Source organism: Mustela erminea, chromosome 11, assembly GCF_009829155.1.
Source record: "Mustela erminea isolate mMusErm1 chromosome 11, mMusErm1.Pri, whole genome shotgun sequence".
Classification (NCBI taxonomy): Eukaryota; Metazoa; Chordata; class Mammalia; order Carnivora; family Mustelidae; genus Mustela; species Mustela erminea.
The window spans coordinates 19,232,267-19,246,058 of NC_045624.1; the positions used below are offsets into that span (position 1 = coordinate 19,232,267).

Here is a 13,792-nt window from a genome sequence, read left to right on the forward strand (position 1 = left end):
AATGTTCTTAATGCCACTGCCTGTACACATCAAAATGTTTAAAATGTGGCGCGCCTGGCCGGCTCGGTCAGTGGAGCATGCGACCCTCGATGTCAGGGTTGTGAGTTCCAGCCCCCCACTGGGTGTAGAGATCACTTAAAAAATAAAATCTTTAAAAAAATAAAATAGCTGTCAGTGCAACATATGATATCTAGAACATCAGTTTATAGAAACCGGACACTTACCTGGTTTCAAGTAGCTCATACCATAAAGCTTACACATAAGCAAAACTTGGTGAAGCAGAAACAGTCAACCCGACCAACTACCACTGATGGTCACACTGTTGTGTGTTTGGGGCGGGGGGGGGGGGAGTAGTAGGGAGGAGGGGACCTGGTTTCCAGGCATTTACTAACATTTAGGCTTTATTAGAAATCATTAAATATCCTTGGGGTGCCTGGCAGGTTCAGTTGGTAGAGCAAGCAACTCGATCTCAGGGTTCTAAGTTCAAGCCCCACACAGGACATAGAGATTACTTATAAAGTCTTAAAAAAAAAAATCATTAAGTAGCCACCCACATTTAGATACAAATAACTATTGGTAAAAATACAACTAACGAATTGTTCTGTTTTTTTCTAATGTGGTCATTTTACGAATCATTTCACTGTTTTCCAAAGTTAATGTCAACAGAGCACTTTTTAAATACCACTGATGAAACATTAACAAGAATTCAACAGATGCAGTTGGATTAAAGTGGACAGCAACAAAATGGTCTAAAATGGTCTTACAGGTAAAGTGCTATGAGAAATTACTAAAACTGGGTTTTTAAGTGTGACATACAACATCAAATATGTATTATTACAGAAGACATACCAGATGAAAAATCAAATAGACAACAATAAAGGAGGTTATTGGTAAATACTGTCTACACAGGCGCCTGGGTGGTTCAGTTGGTTGAGCAGCTGCCTTTGGCCCAGGTCATGATCCCGGACTTCCAGGATCGAGTCCCACATCGGGCTCCCAGCAACTTGGGGAGTCTGCTTCTCCCTCTGACCTTCTCCTCTCTCATGTTCTCTCTCACTCATTCTCTCTCAAATAAATAAATAAAATCTTTAAAAAAAAAAAAATACTGTCTACACCTCTCCCACAGAGGAATAACATACACTCATGCCCCCAAATGATCTCTAGTATGACCTTCTAGAATTCTCAGATAGGCCACACCATCTCTCAAAGGTAGATTAGTATAAAATGAGCCAATTAAATGATTAGGAAGTTTTCTTACACATTTTCAAAAATAAAATTAGGGGGTTGGGGGAGATACTACAAGTAGGGATTGTTTTCATACAATTCCAATTACTACTCAATTGAACAATCAGTATCAGTATTCTACTCAGCACAGCTGGAAACTTCTTAAAGAACAGAACTCCATTCTAGACTTGAAAAACATTTCCTTTAGGATTATGAAAATAAGCTAGCATTTTCAAAATGTTTTAATACATAATATTGAACAGCATGTTTTGCTACTAAAAATGTATCCATTGAAGAAAATGAAATCCCTAAAAATATTTCCACAACTAAGTAACCAACTTAACTAAAGTACAATTAAAATGCACATAATCAGGAATGGTCTGGTATTTCAAAAAAAGTTCACCATGAGCTGAGAGCGAAGTTTATAACAAAGGCCATCTTTCTGATTAAGAACTATAGTACCCTTAAATTTTCTTTACCAAATGTCTATTTCTCAATTTCATTTTAAAGTATGAAATTATTATTTCACAGTTAAGTGTTTCATAGTTAAGTGTCTTCTGCTAATCTCATCCAAGTTGATTAGGTAAAAAGGTCTAGTTTTATGCTTTAACATAGATCAATCAAAATGTTTTGGAGGAACACCAAAGTTGGCCATTCTCAACAGATGTTTCATTGAAGAGATACTAGAAAAGATTGATCCGGCAATCAAATGACCAAATTACTTATCTATTATTATTATTATTTTAGTTGGGGGAGGGGAGAGACACAATGGTAAGGAACATTAGTAACTAACTAAACCATCTGCTAGCTAAGGAAAATGCTTATTTTGGCAATCACGTTCCCCTAAAGAAAGCAAATGTGTTCCTACTGCTGAGTCCAAAACAAGTGTTTCCTTCAGGACTCCAATAATTACATGGTTCCAAAATGTTTTATCACTTTTCAGTAGGTCTGTAGGTCTCCCTTAAGGAAGTGTTTTTCTAGGGAAACGACATGACCCTATTCTGAAAATGTTGCCTTGTTTCAACTTACAGATGCAGTAACAGTAAAAAGATAAGAAATTAGGCTATTCCAGAGAACCAATACCCTCTCCCTTCCTATACTTAGGTAAGCAAGTAAGACAACACAAGTTAAACTTGTGGAAAAGTCTCAACTAAGAATACCAGGAATCTTTGGCTATGGACAAAAGAAGTGGGCCCTGAACTCAGACACTGACTTTGAGCCCAGGTCACTTGGCAACTGCCACCCAGGCTCCCGAATGGCTAGCAGACAAACTCCAGTGACTTCAGGCCCTATCTCTCACTATCCATCAAGACAGCCCTCCAGCCGGAAGCCTCCGTACTCTGTCAGGCTCAGGGAGTCCCACACGGACACAAGAAGTCTCCCTCCGATTGCGGAATGAGCCGTACCCACACTACACAAGCTCTGAAGATGTTTGCCACCAAGAATCCCAGATCAATCACTTACCAAACATTTCCATTTGGCTACACCACATTGCCCAAAGCAGAAATTTGGCTCTCTATCAGACAGGAATTTTGAAAAAACCAAAAACCAAAAACCAAAACAAAACAAAACAAAACAAAACAAAAAAACCCAACAACAACTAAATGCAGCTTGAAACCTCGCCAAAACAAAAACACAATATCTTTCACGCATTAGTTTGAAATTTGAACCACAGCAAACTGTTTTTACAAGTAAAAAATGACGCAGTATTGGCTGTTTTATACGGTTTAATCTATTCGTTTTAGGAGATCTAAAAGCTTTGATGCATCTAGGACAGCATAATGCTGTTTGTAGAACACTGTGGCCTTATAATAATAGAACCTATGTATTTAATCACATCACAGAATCTACGAAAAATTTAACAAGTGTGTGTGTGTGTGTGTGTGTGTGTGTGTGTATTTTAGCATAAAACCGCATAAATCCACAAAATTCTGTTAAACGTAAACTTAAAGCAACCTCCACTCGACCTGTGTTTGTAATGGGACAGCAGCCACCACAGGGGACACATGCAGAGGACGGCTTCGTCTGCTCTTCATACGAAAAGGTTGGGGAAAGGGGAAGAGAAGAAAGGCGGGAGGCAGAGCATCGGCGTACAAAGCAAAATGAGGGACTCCATTCAAGGCCCAGGGCTGTAGTGGAGGTTTAGGGGAGTCTTAGGGGATCTGTAGGACAAACAGAAGCCCGGATCCCAGCTTTCCTGGAGAAGATCTGGCTTCCTATGGCTCTGTTTTGCTACTGACTGCAGGCCTCTGGGCGGTTAACAGCTTGGAACTTAACAAAAGACTTCCCAAGAAAGCGGCATCACAGGGCAAGGCCAAGGGCCTGCAGCAAGAACACTTTTTTCCACCCTATCGCGTCAGCCGGCAGCCGATCCACAGTGATCAAATCCGGCGGTCAAAAGTGCCCATTCTTAAAGTCAGTTGGCTAACAGAGTATCGACCAGCCCCATTCAGGTGCCCCTGCTCCCTCTGGAAACCCAATACCTATAACGCAGACTCAGCAGGCTCTCACCATTAAAAACAGGATGCGGTCGTCTCCTTCCATTCTCCTTTCATTACTGCCACGGCTATTACATGTTTTTATTTAATAAACCTTCATCAGTTCAAATGAAGGGCTGTTATTAGTTGTGCTAACAACCAAATGATAATGCTCCAGAGAGGCATCCCAGCTTGTTGGTGCATTAGCAAAGAGAGGAGAAGGGCTGAGGTCAAGCATGTGTCAATGTAAATGAGGCGGTATTAGGTAGTAAAGGCTTAATGCAATAGACTGCCGGGGAGTTAATGGAATTTACAGGATAAAGCAAATGAGATGAAGTTATTGATAAGTGAATGAACTGAACAGAGGGGGCCTGCAAGATAAAGCGCTGTCAAAGAAAAGCACTTTTTCTTGTGGATTTCTTCTTTAAAGTATCTTCAAATCTATCTCAGAAAACAAAACTCAGGAGAGATCAAATGGGACTGCAGGTTTCACCACAGAGCTCAACCCACCTCTGCTGCGAGACACAGGCTTGTTCTCAAAGCATATCATTTGACTAAGCTATTTAAGTCTTCTTTTTTTTTTTTTTTTTAAAGATTTTATTTATTCACTTGACAGAGATCACAAGTAGGCAGAGAGGCAGGCAGAGAGAGAGAGAGCAGGCTCCCCGCCCAGCAGAGAGCCCGATGTGGGGCTTGATCCCGACCCCCTGGGATCATGATCTGAGCCAAAGGCAGAGGCTTTAAACCACTGAGCCACCCAGGCGCCCCTATTTAAGTCTTCTTTGGGCCTTCCCCCCTCTTTTTGGTTTTGGGTTGTTTTTTTTTTTCCTGAACATCAGGGCGTTCCACCACAAATAATTCCCATAACTTCAGCGAAAATCTTTGCTTTTTCTTTTTCCTCTTGTAACGTAGGGGTGGCAGCTCTTCTAAAATATTCCATCAGTCCAAGCCTCACACAAGGACAGTTATCTGAGAAATGAAAGGCTGTATTTTCTATTGTAAGAAACCTTCAAAGGTTGTCAGGACAGCTTTAAGGTCCCACCCTAATTTCACAGGTTAAAAAAAAAAAAAAAAAAAAAAGAGGCCCAGAAATGTTTCTTAACCTTTGTTTTTCTTCCAAATTATAAAAATACATAATCAAGACAACTTGAAAACCACAAAAATCACAAAGGAAAAAGACGGTCCACATTCTCACTAATCAGATAACATGCATTTTAATTTGTTTCCAAGTGTTTTTCCACACAAAGTTTTTAAAAAGTATTGTTGTTTTTTAAATGTGCTTTTTCCATTTGGCCATATATTGAAAACGTGACCATTAGCCAAATATTTTTAGCATTCATACACATAAAATGAATATTCCACAAATGACTTAAACTATTTCCCCATACTAGGTAATTGCTATTCTCTTATTTTCACATATCTTCCTGTGATAAAAATCGTATACAAGGATAATTATCATATAATTAAAATTCTTAACTCTTTCCTTAACATTCTAGAAGTAGAATTCCAAGTCTAAAATAACATACTTATTTAGAGCTTCTAATACATAATGGCAAATTAAGAGTCTTATTTGTTCTAAATGGACTTATAATGGATCAGTTCACAAATACTTTCTGATGAGATTAAACAATACCTCACACCTTAAGAGACAGTTAAGAATTTTAATTGCTTATGGAAAAGATCACACAAACAAAAATCCTTCACTGATCCTGGGGTCCCTATGGTTCCTCTAATTCTCAATGCCCCTCAGTGCTCCATAAAGACAGCATTAAATCCTAGGTTTCTATTCCAAAATACAAGAGAAAAGACCACTAGATAAGATATCCTCATTTGATAAATGTTCCAAAGTCACTTACTTCCTATATCATATTTGTTATTCTGGGATAAGAAACAGTTACAGAGTTGGCAAAGCAGGTCTCTGAGAGTCACTGCAGGCTCACACTTAAATCAGGACAATTTCCCCCACTCTCCAAGACCCCCAAATCCATTAGAAGTGCTCTGCACTGGAAAAAATATGCAGTGGAAAAAAGACAGTCTCTTTAATAAATGGTGCTGGGAAAATTGGACAGCTATATGTAGAAGAATGAAACTCAACCATTCTCTTACACCCTACACAAAGATAAACTTGAAATGGATAAAAGACCTCAACATGAGACAGGAATCCATCAGAATCCTAGAGGAGAACATAGGCAGTAACCTCTTCGATATCAGCCACAGCAACTTCTTTTAAGATATGTCTCCAAAGACAAAGGAAACAAAAGCGAAAATGAACTTTTGGGACTTCATCAAGATCAAAAGCTTCTGCACAGCAAAGGAAACAGTCAACAAAACAAAGAGGCAACCCACAGAATGGGAGAAGATATTTGCAAATGACAGTACAGACAAAAGGTTGATATCCAGGATCTACAAAGAACTTCTCAAACTCAACACACACAAAACAGATAATCATGTCAAAAAATGGGCAGAGGACATGAACAGACACTTCTCCAATGAAGACATACAAATGGCTATCAGACACATGAAAAAATGTTCATCATCACTACCCATCAGGGAGATTCAAATTAAAACCACATTGAGATACCACCTTACACCAGTTAGAATGGCCAAAATTAGCAAGACTGGAAACAACGTGTTTTGGAGAGGATGTGGAAAAAGGGGAACCCTCTTACACTGTTGGTGGGAATGCAAGTTGGTGCAGCCACTTTGGAGAACAGTGTGGAGATTCCTTAAGAAATCAAAAATAGAGTTTCCCTATGATCCTGCAATTACACTACTGGGTATTTACCCCAAAGATACAGATGTAGTGAAAAGAAGGGCCATCTGTACCCCAATGTTTATAGCAGCAATGGCCACGGTCGCCAAACTGTGCAAAGAACCAAGATGCCCTTCAACGGATGAATGGATAAGGAAGATGTGGTCCATATACACTATGGAGTATTATGCCTCAATCAGAAAGGATGAATACCCAACTTTTGTAGCAACATGGACGGGACTGGAAGAGATTATGCTGAGTTAAATAAATCAAGGAGAGAGTCAATTATCATATGGTTTCACTTATTTGTGGAGCATAACAAATAACATGGAGGACACAGGGAGATAGAGAGAAGGGAGTTGAGGGAAATTGGAAGGAGAGATGAACCATGAGAGACTACGGACTCTGAAAAACAATCTGAGGGTCTTGAAAGGGTGGGGAGTGGGAGGTTGGGGGAGCCAGGTGGTGGATATTATGGAGGGCACGTATTGCATGGAGCACTGGGTGTGGTGCATAAATAATGAATTCTGTTATACTGAAAAGAAATTTTAAAAAAAATTAATGAATAAAAAAAAAAAGAAATGCTCTGCACTTACACAGCTCTTTACTAACATCAACTATTAAAATCCCACAAAGGAACATGAAAGGAATATTATTTTTTGCATTTTCAGAGCTAGGAACAAGAAGTCATCAGTACTGGGGTGAATCGAAAAGAAAATGGACTCCAACAAGCTCCTCCTATCTTGTCAAGCCAAGCAAAAGTTACCAATCCGCCTTCTCAGATCATTGTCAAGTTGACGGAGTGCTCCATCAACAACACGTGTCGTCACCTGCAGCAATTTATACATTTAGAGGGTTCCCATCTGGCCACAGAATTATAGGGTCCCACATCTGGCCAATCAGAAACCTGTCCAAGTAAGTCCATATATGAGTTTGAAATCCGGAATAGTGACAGAGGAGGTCAGCAAAGGACTCTTGTATTATTCTTGCCTGAGTTTATTACTCCTACAGACTAAAGTGTATAAATGTGTGTGCACACATCTGATTAAAACAACATGTATGTATCAGCGATGGTAGCTCCAGGAGAGAAAGGCTACTTAGTATAAACACGTCCCAGATGACTGCTTTTTCTCTTACCTGGCACTGCGTGAGGGTAATGATGCTACTTATACTTTTTTAAAAGTGTATATTACTTTATGTTTTACAAAGCACTGTACTCTTACAAAATTGCATTTTTATTCTCACAGCCATTCTATAATCTAGTAAGGGTATGTATATATTGACTCTACAGAAGAGAATACTACAAAATAGAGAGAAAGTGATTTGTCTAAGCTCACGGAACTGGTGAGATGTTGATCAGGGCTAGAATTAACAACATCTGGCTTCTAAATCCATTTTCTTTGCACTATACCACAATGTACCTAGCCACCACTTGTCAATAAGTCAATTTTGTGCTCCAATTTCAACCCATGAAATCCCAGCGAGGTCAGATAAGAAACCACAGTAAGAAATGCAGGAACTAGAACACCAAGAAGAGCCCTAAAGAGTTCAAGTCAACCCAAACCTGGAGCACACCTGATTTAACCATTCACCAACGCTCCTACTGACCAAATCATCAGGCTATAATACCAGATAAGAGCCAAATACTCCGTCAGCTCTATCCAAAATCCGCAACAGAGGATGGCAACAAAGCAACTTGAAACTACAACATTTCTATATAAATGTGAGTATCAATCACAGTTTGATGTCTGTCGTATGCAAATACGTCGCTTCTAATTCCTTAGAGCTGGTGTTAAATGAAGTCAAGGACAATTAGTTTTACTCTGCTGCATAGCATAGATACCCTAAATCTACAGCCCCAAATTTATCTGTACATTGGAATCACCTGAAAAGCGTTAAATTACTGAACTTAGTATTCGACCGCCCAAGATGTCAATGTCATCAGTGCAGGGTGTGGCTTTAGGGCTTCAGAATTCTTGAAGGAGTCCCTAATGCACAGACTTTGGGAATCACTGCCCTACAGCCAAGCAAGCCAACTGAAAACTGGTGAACCTTATGAAGTTAGTACAATCTAACAGAATTTCTATGTGCTTTAAAATAAAACAGGCAGGGGCACCTGAGTGGCTCAGTGGGTTAAGCCTCTGCCTTCGGCTCAGGTCGTGATCTCAGGGTCCTGGGATTGAGACTGGCATTGGCATCGGTCTCTCTGCTCAGCAGGGAGCCTGCTTCCTCCTCTCTTTCTGCCTGTCTCTCTGCCTACTTGTGGTCTCTGTCAAATAAATACATAAAATCTTAAAAAAAAAAAAAAAAAGAAAAGAAAAGAAAAGAAAAAGAAAAAAGAAAGAAAGAAAGAAAAGAAACCCTAGCCTTCAAAAACCAAATATAAATAAAAGGGCATTGAGCACCAACAAAAATAGTTTACAAGCCCTGTACTTTTACTCTCCAGGAGAAAAGGGAAGCTGCCACACTAAGGTTACTCATTTAATTTTAGACAAACATTAAGGTTTCTTGCTTAATAACTTTGCTTTCAGCTATTCCTAAACCTTTTTGGAAAAAGACTGGATATAGGTGTTTGAGGGAATGAAGGGGTCATCTCAAATACAGCTCAAAGCAGCTACAACTGCCAGCCATATTATCCCACCCCACCCCCAATATTCCTGGTCCCCATTTCTTGTCGTGCTCATCATGACACGAGACACTACTTGTTCATGTGTCTCTCCTTACTAGCATCTAAGCTCCTTCAAGGTTAAGGCCACATTCAGATATGTATACCAACAACACAAGTGATCAACAACGGCATCATCCCATTCTTTGTAAGTCTATCAAAACATGTGCCTGGGGCGCCTGAGTGGCTCAGCTGGTTAAGCGACTGCCTTCAGACCAGGTCATGATCCTGGAGTCCAGGATCAAGTCCCACATCTGGCTCCCTGCTGAGCAGGGAGTCTGCTTCTCCCTCGGACCCTCCCCCCTTCCATCTCTCTCTCTCAAATAAATAAAATCTTACAAAAAAAAAAAGTGCCCAATTCTTCCATGTTATTAGTATAGAGTATCAGCATTGGTCTTTCAAGTCAATATACTACACTAGGAACAGACAGGCTTAATGGTATCTATTTCCTTATTGACCATGGATATATTTTTTATCACGTGTAGAGAAATCTATATGGAATATTGAAACATTTTTGCAGTCACTTACCACTTTCAGGTTAGGTCCAATAAGTTCACTGGAATGTTCCAGCTCTCGATATTTATAGAGCTTTCACCTCAATACCATTCCCACATCATAATGAGAAAGAACAGTCCTGTGAGATCTTAGAAACTCTCAAACCAGATGAAAGGGATGTGCACTTTGGCCCCCCTTTCTCTTACTTGTACATTAATCATTTGATAGTGGATGCATGATCACCCCTTCCCCACCCAGAGTCTGAGAAAAGAATTCGTCTATTTGCTAATGACACAGTTTTAACGGCAGCAGAAGGAACAATCTCACTGCTCCACCGGTGCTGCCACCTAAGCACTGACAGAAAGAATAGCTTAACAGCAACTACTTTGTAACACTAAAATCAACACTATTGATAAGCACCCTCCAATACTGAACTGGCTTATACCCAATTACAATACTAGCAGAAAACCACATTTAGTTACCTAAGAATAGATTTTACAACAAACTGCTCCTAGATCGTTGATTGAACTGCGTTGCTTATGATTAGATAGCAGATACTATGAACTGTGAACATATACTCAAAGTGGGCCAAAAAGGTGATACAGAGAATCTGAAAATTTGTCCATGTCAACTCCTATATAGATGGCAAAGAACTTCAGGGTCCTCATCACCCTTCTGTCCATGTGTTAAGTCAGACTAGATTTGTTTTTGGAGGAAAATCTTCTCTGTGCCAGCAGGAACTCCTCTGTATACAGTGTAGGGTAGTCTTTCATTCAGAGAAGTGTCCATTTGAGGGAAGAAGGAATCAATAATGCTTAACCTAGCGAGCCTACTTCAACTCTATCAGCTCAAAAGAAGTCTACCTCCCACCAGTTTTTGAAATTTTAACAAGGGAGCAATCACCATATCCTTCTTACAGTATCAATTAATCAATTCATTATAAACAACATTTCTAACCACTTACTGTATATACAGTATGGACTTTACATAAATAGCTTAGTATCTCATTTAATCCCTTCCACTACCCTCGGGAATACATGTAATTCGCAACTCCAACTTTCAGCCAAGTCAAATTGAATATTAGCCCCAAGTCATCCAGCTAGTAAAAGTCAAAGCTGGGATTCAAACACAGGTCTGTCTGACCCACACTAAGACCCATGCTGTCATTCGCAACTTTGATTGTTTATCCAACAAACACGAAGGATCTCGTGAGCTGAAAATACGACAAATATACTTTTATTACAGGAGCTTAGAAAACTATGCAACTAAGTTGCCTTACTGCCTTACTCCCTCTGTACTGATTGTGGCCACATTTTCACCAGCAAAAGTGACATACCACACCATTCTCTCAAGGCATCTCTGGGATTCTCTGGGAAGAAGGCAGTTACATAAATATTAGTTATTATTATAATAATCCTTATCTCACTATACAGCTATGACTTTTTTTAAAAAATGTAAATAAATGCTTAAGAGACATTCAAAATCTCTACCATCTCAGGAAGACTTGGAAATGAACACATTCAGCGACAGGCCCTGTGACTATCAGCTGAAGTGCTTCAAAACCACTCGCACTGACTTAGTTTCCACTGACTGAACGCAATTAGGAATGGACTTCTATGGCTTGACCAATCCAAACTGGTGTATGTGGTTTTCAAAGCTCATCTGTGCAGTTTGAATCTGATGCAGACTTCCACATAAATTTTCCTTTTAAAAAAGTTCATAAAAATATTAACTATCATAAAATACCTTCCTGGTTAGCTCGTGCCACTGGGAAGAAGCTGTTATTCTTATATTAATAATTCTTCCCAGAATTAATCAGTCATTGTACATTAGAACCAGCAGCTGGAGTGTTTTGAGTGATAATGAAACCTGTAACAAGGCATCTTCAGCCGTCTTTTCAAGACAATAAGGGAATTAAAATTTCAATTTAAATGCAGAGGTTTGAAACACGCTTCACTGGCAAAATTACTTCAATTAATGTGAGTGGAATACAAAGGACAGACTGCAGAAATGTGATGCAGCAACCAGAAATTATGTCATTAATGTGCTTGCATCAACCCAGCACAATGACTGCAAAGGTCTAATTTAAACCGTACATATCACAAAGCTACAGGCTACAATATTAATCAAGTCTCTGATTTCAATGTGACGGATACAGGCTTCTTGTTGGACCACTTTTAGCTTTTCATAAGCTAACAGCAGCTGTTTACCTTGAAGAAGGAAACAAAAGGCCATGCCTATTTGCAGGCATTCCCTGTCATGACAATTTAATTATTTTATGCAATACTCAGGTTATCATATCAAAAGAAGAAATAAATATCCCATCTAGGAGCCAAGTCTACAGCTATCAGACCAGGGTGAGGGTGAGGCAGGAATTGCAGGAGCTGACAGGAGCCATGGGTCGCCACTGATTTATTTACTCTGGATTTATGAACCTGAGTAGGGATTAAATTACTGGCCATCTGCACCTGCCTTCCAACGGAAATGCAAAATCTTTTGATAAACAAATCCAAGGAAATCGGAGAGTTTTGAAAGACTCGACTTTTTGTATTCACTTTCCTCTGATGTCTTTAAGCAAAGATTTTTTTCATGTGGACCCTTGAGGTGCCTTAAGTAGATTTTACTTCTAATACCACGTAACGGTGGGGAAAGGAAATGTGATTTTTTTTTCCACAGGAAGTCCAATGAAAGAGCAATTACAGACTATACTACTCACTCATATACAAAAGGTCAAATTGAAGGAAATTTCCAACCTTTTACGCACACGTTGAATCGTCATTGTACATTAGAACCATGAAAAGCAACTATCTCGTCTGGAAAATAGGGATCATATCAGAAGCCTCTCTCTTGTAGGGTTATTGCAAGAATTAAATATGTTAACAAGAAATGTAACCGACTTAAAACAGTACCGGAATGTAAGGAAAACTCGATATATATTAGCGGTTAGTATAATCATTGTTTGTTGTTCATTTTAATATTGCAAAAAGGAAAGGTTAGAAACTAAAGAAACTTGACGTTAAAACAAACACTGAAACCAGAGAAAAATCAGAACCGTACCCCTAGACAGGAAACCCCCTATTCTCTGTTTAATGATATTAAAGTCTTTCCCATAGTTACCCACTTGGCCAATGATCTGGGAACCCTGACTAGATGAGGCGCACTATGCTAAGAACTGGGCAGACAAAAATAAGTAAGATAAAGCCCTTGACCTCAATGACCTACCATACAAACAAAAGCAACTGTATTACAAGAAGTATACACAGCTTATGGAAACAAACAAATAAAAAAAGCATCTACTCAGGCTAAATATTCTTACCACAATAAAAACAATACATCTTTTTTTTTTAAGAGAAAAGCATCTAATCACCTGGGACATTCAGAGAGCTAATGAAATTTGAGCCAAGCCTTAAAGAATAAATCATCATTTTCCAGGCAGACAGGATTGGGATTAGGTTCAGGGAAATACGATCAATTAAACGTCTATCACATTCCTACATCAGCAACAAATAACTGGAAGTTGTTATTAATGAAAAGCCACTGTTCTAAAAAATGCAATAGCAAAAAATGATATATTTAATACCTCTAAGCGATACATTACTAAGCATTATTATTATATAGAACATAAATGAAGAAATCCATAAATGAGACCTATTCACTGAAAAGACTCAGTATTACGAAGATGAAATTCTTATATTGAATCCATCTCATGACACTTTTTGAGGAATATGACAAGTTGATACTAAAATTCATGTGAAAGAGTAACAGGCCAAGAACAGCACAGATAATTCTGAAAAGCGAGGTGAGGGAACGTCTCCACCTGCTATCATCAAGATCGATCATAAAATAATAGTAATTAAAACAGCATGGTTTCGGTACTGAAATAAACAGGACCAAATGAACAAAACAAGGAGCTCAGGGACAGACCCATGCACACATGAAAAGTTGATATGGGACCAAGATGGCATTAGAAGTCAGGAGGAAACAAATTCAGCAAATGGTCCGAGCCACGTGGCTATTTATACAGAAGATAAAATTAGATCCCTAGTTCATACCATATATGGAAACAGATTCCAAACGGATTAAAGAAGACATAGGAGATTCTCTATGCGATACTGGGATAGAAAAAAAAAATTTCTTAAAATAAAAATTGGGCATGGAGGGGCACCTGGGTCGCTCAGT

The 13,792-nt window shown here is 39.0% G+C and overlaps 1 protein-coding gene across 5 annotated transcripts in view; it reads right to left on the minus strand.

The window, feature by feature from the left end:
* EXOC4 (exocyst complex component 4) overlaps positions 1-13,792 on the minus strand; it is a 725,477-nt gene that overhangs the window by 673,483 nt on the left and 38,202 nt on the right. The window lies entirely within an intron of this gene.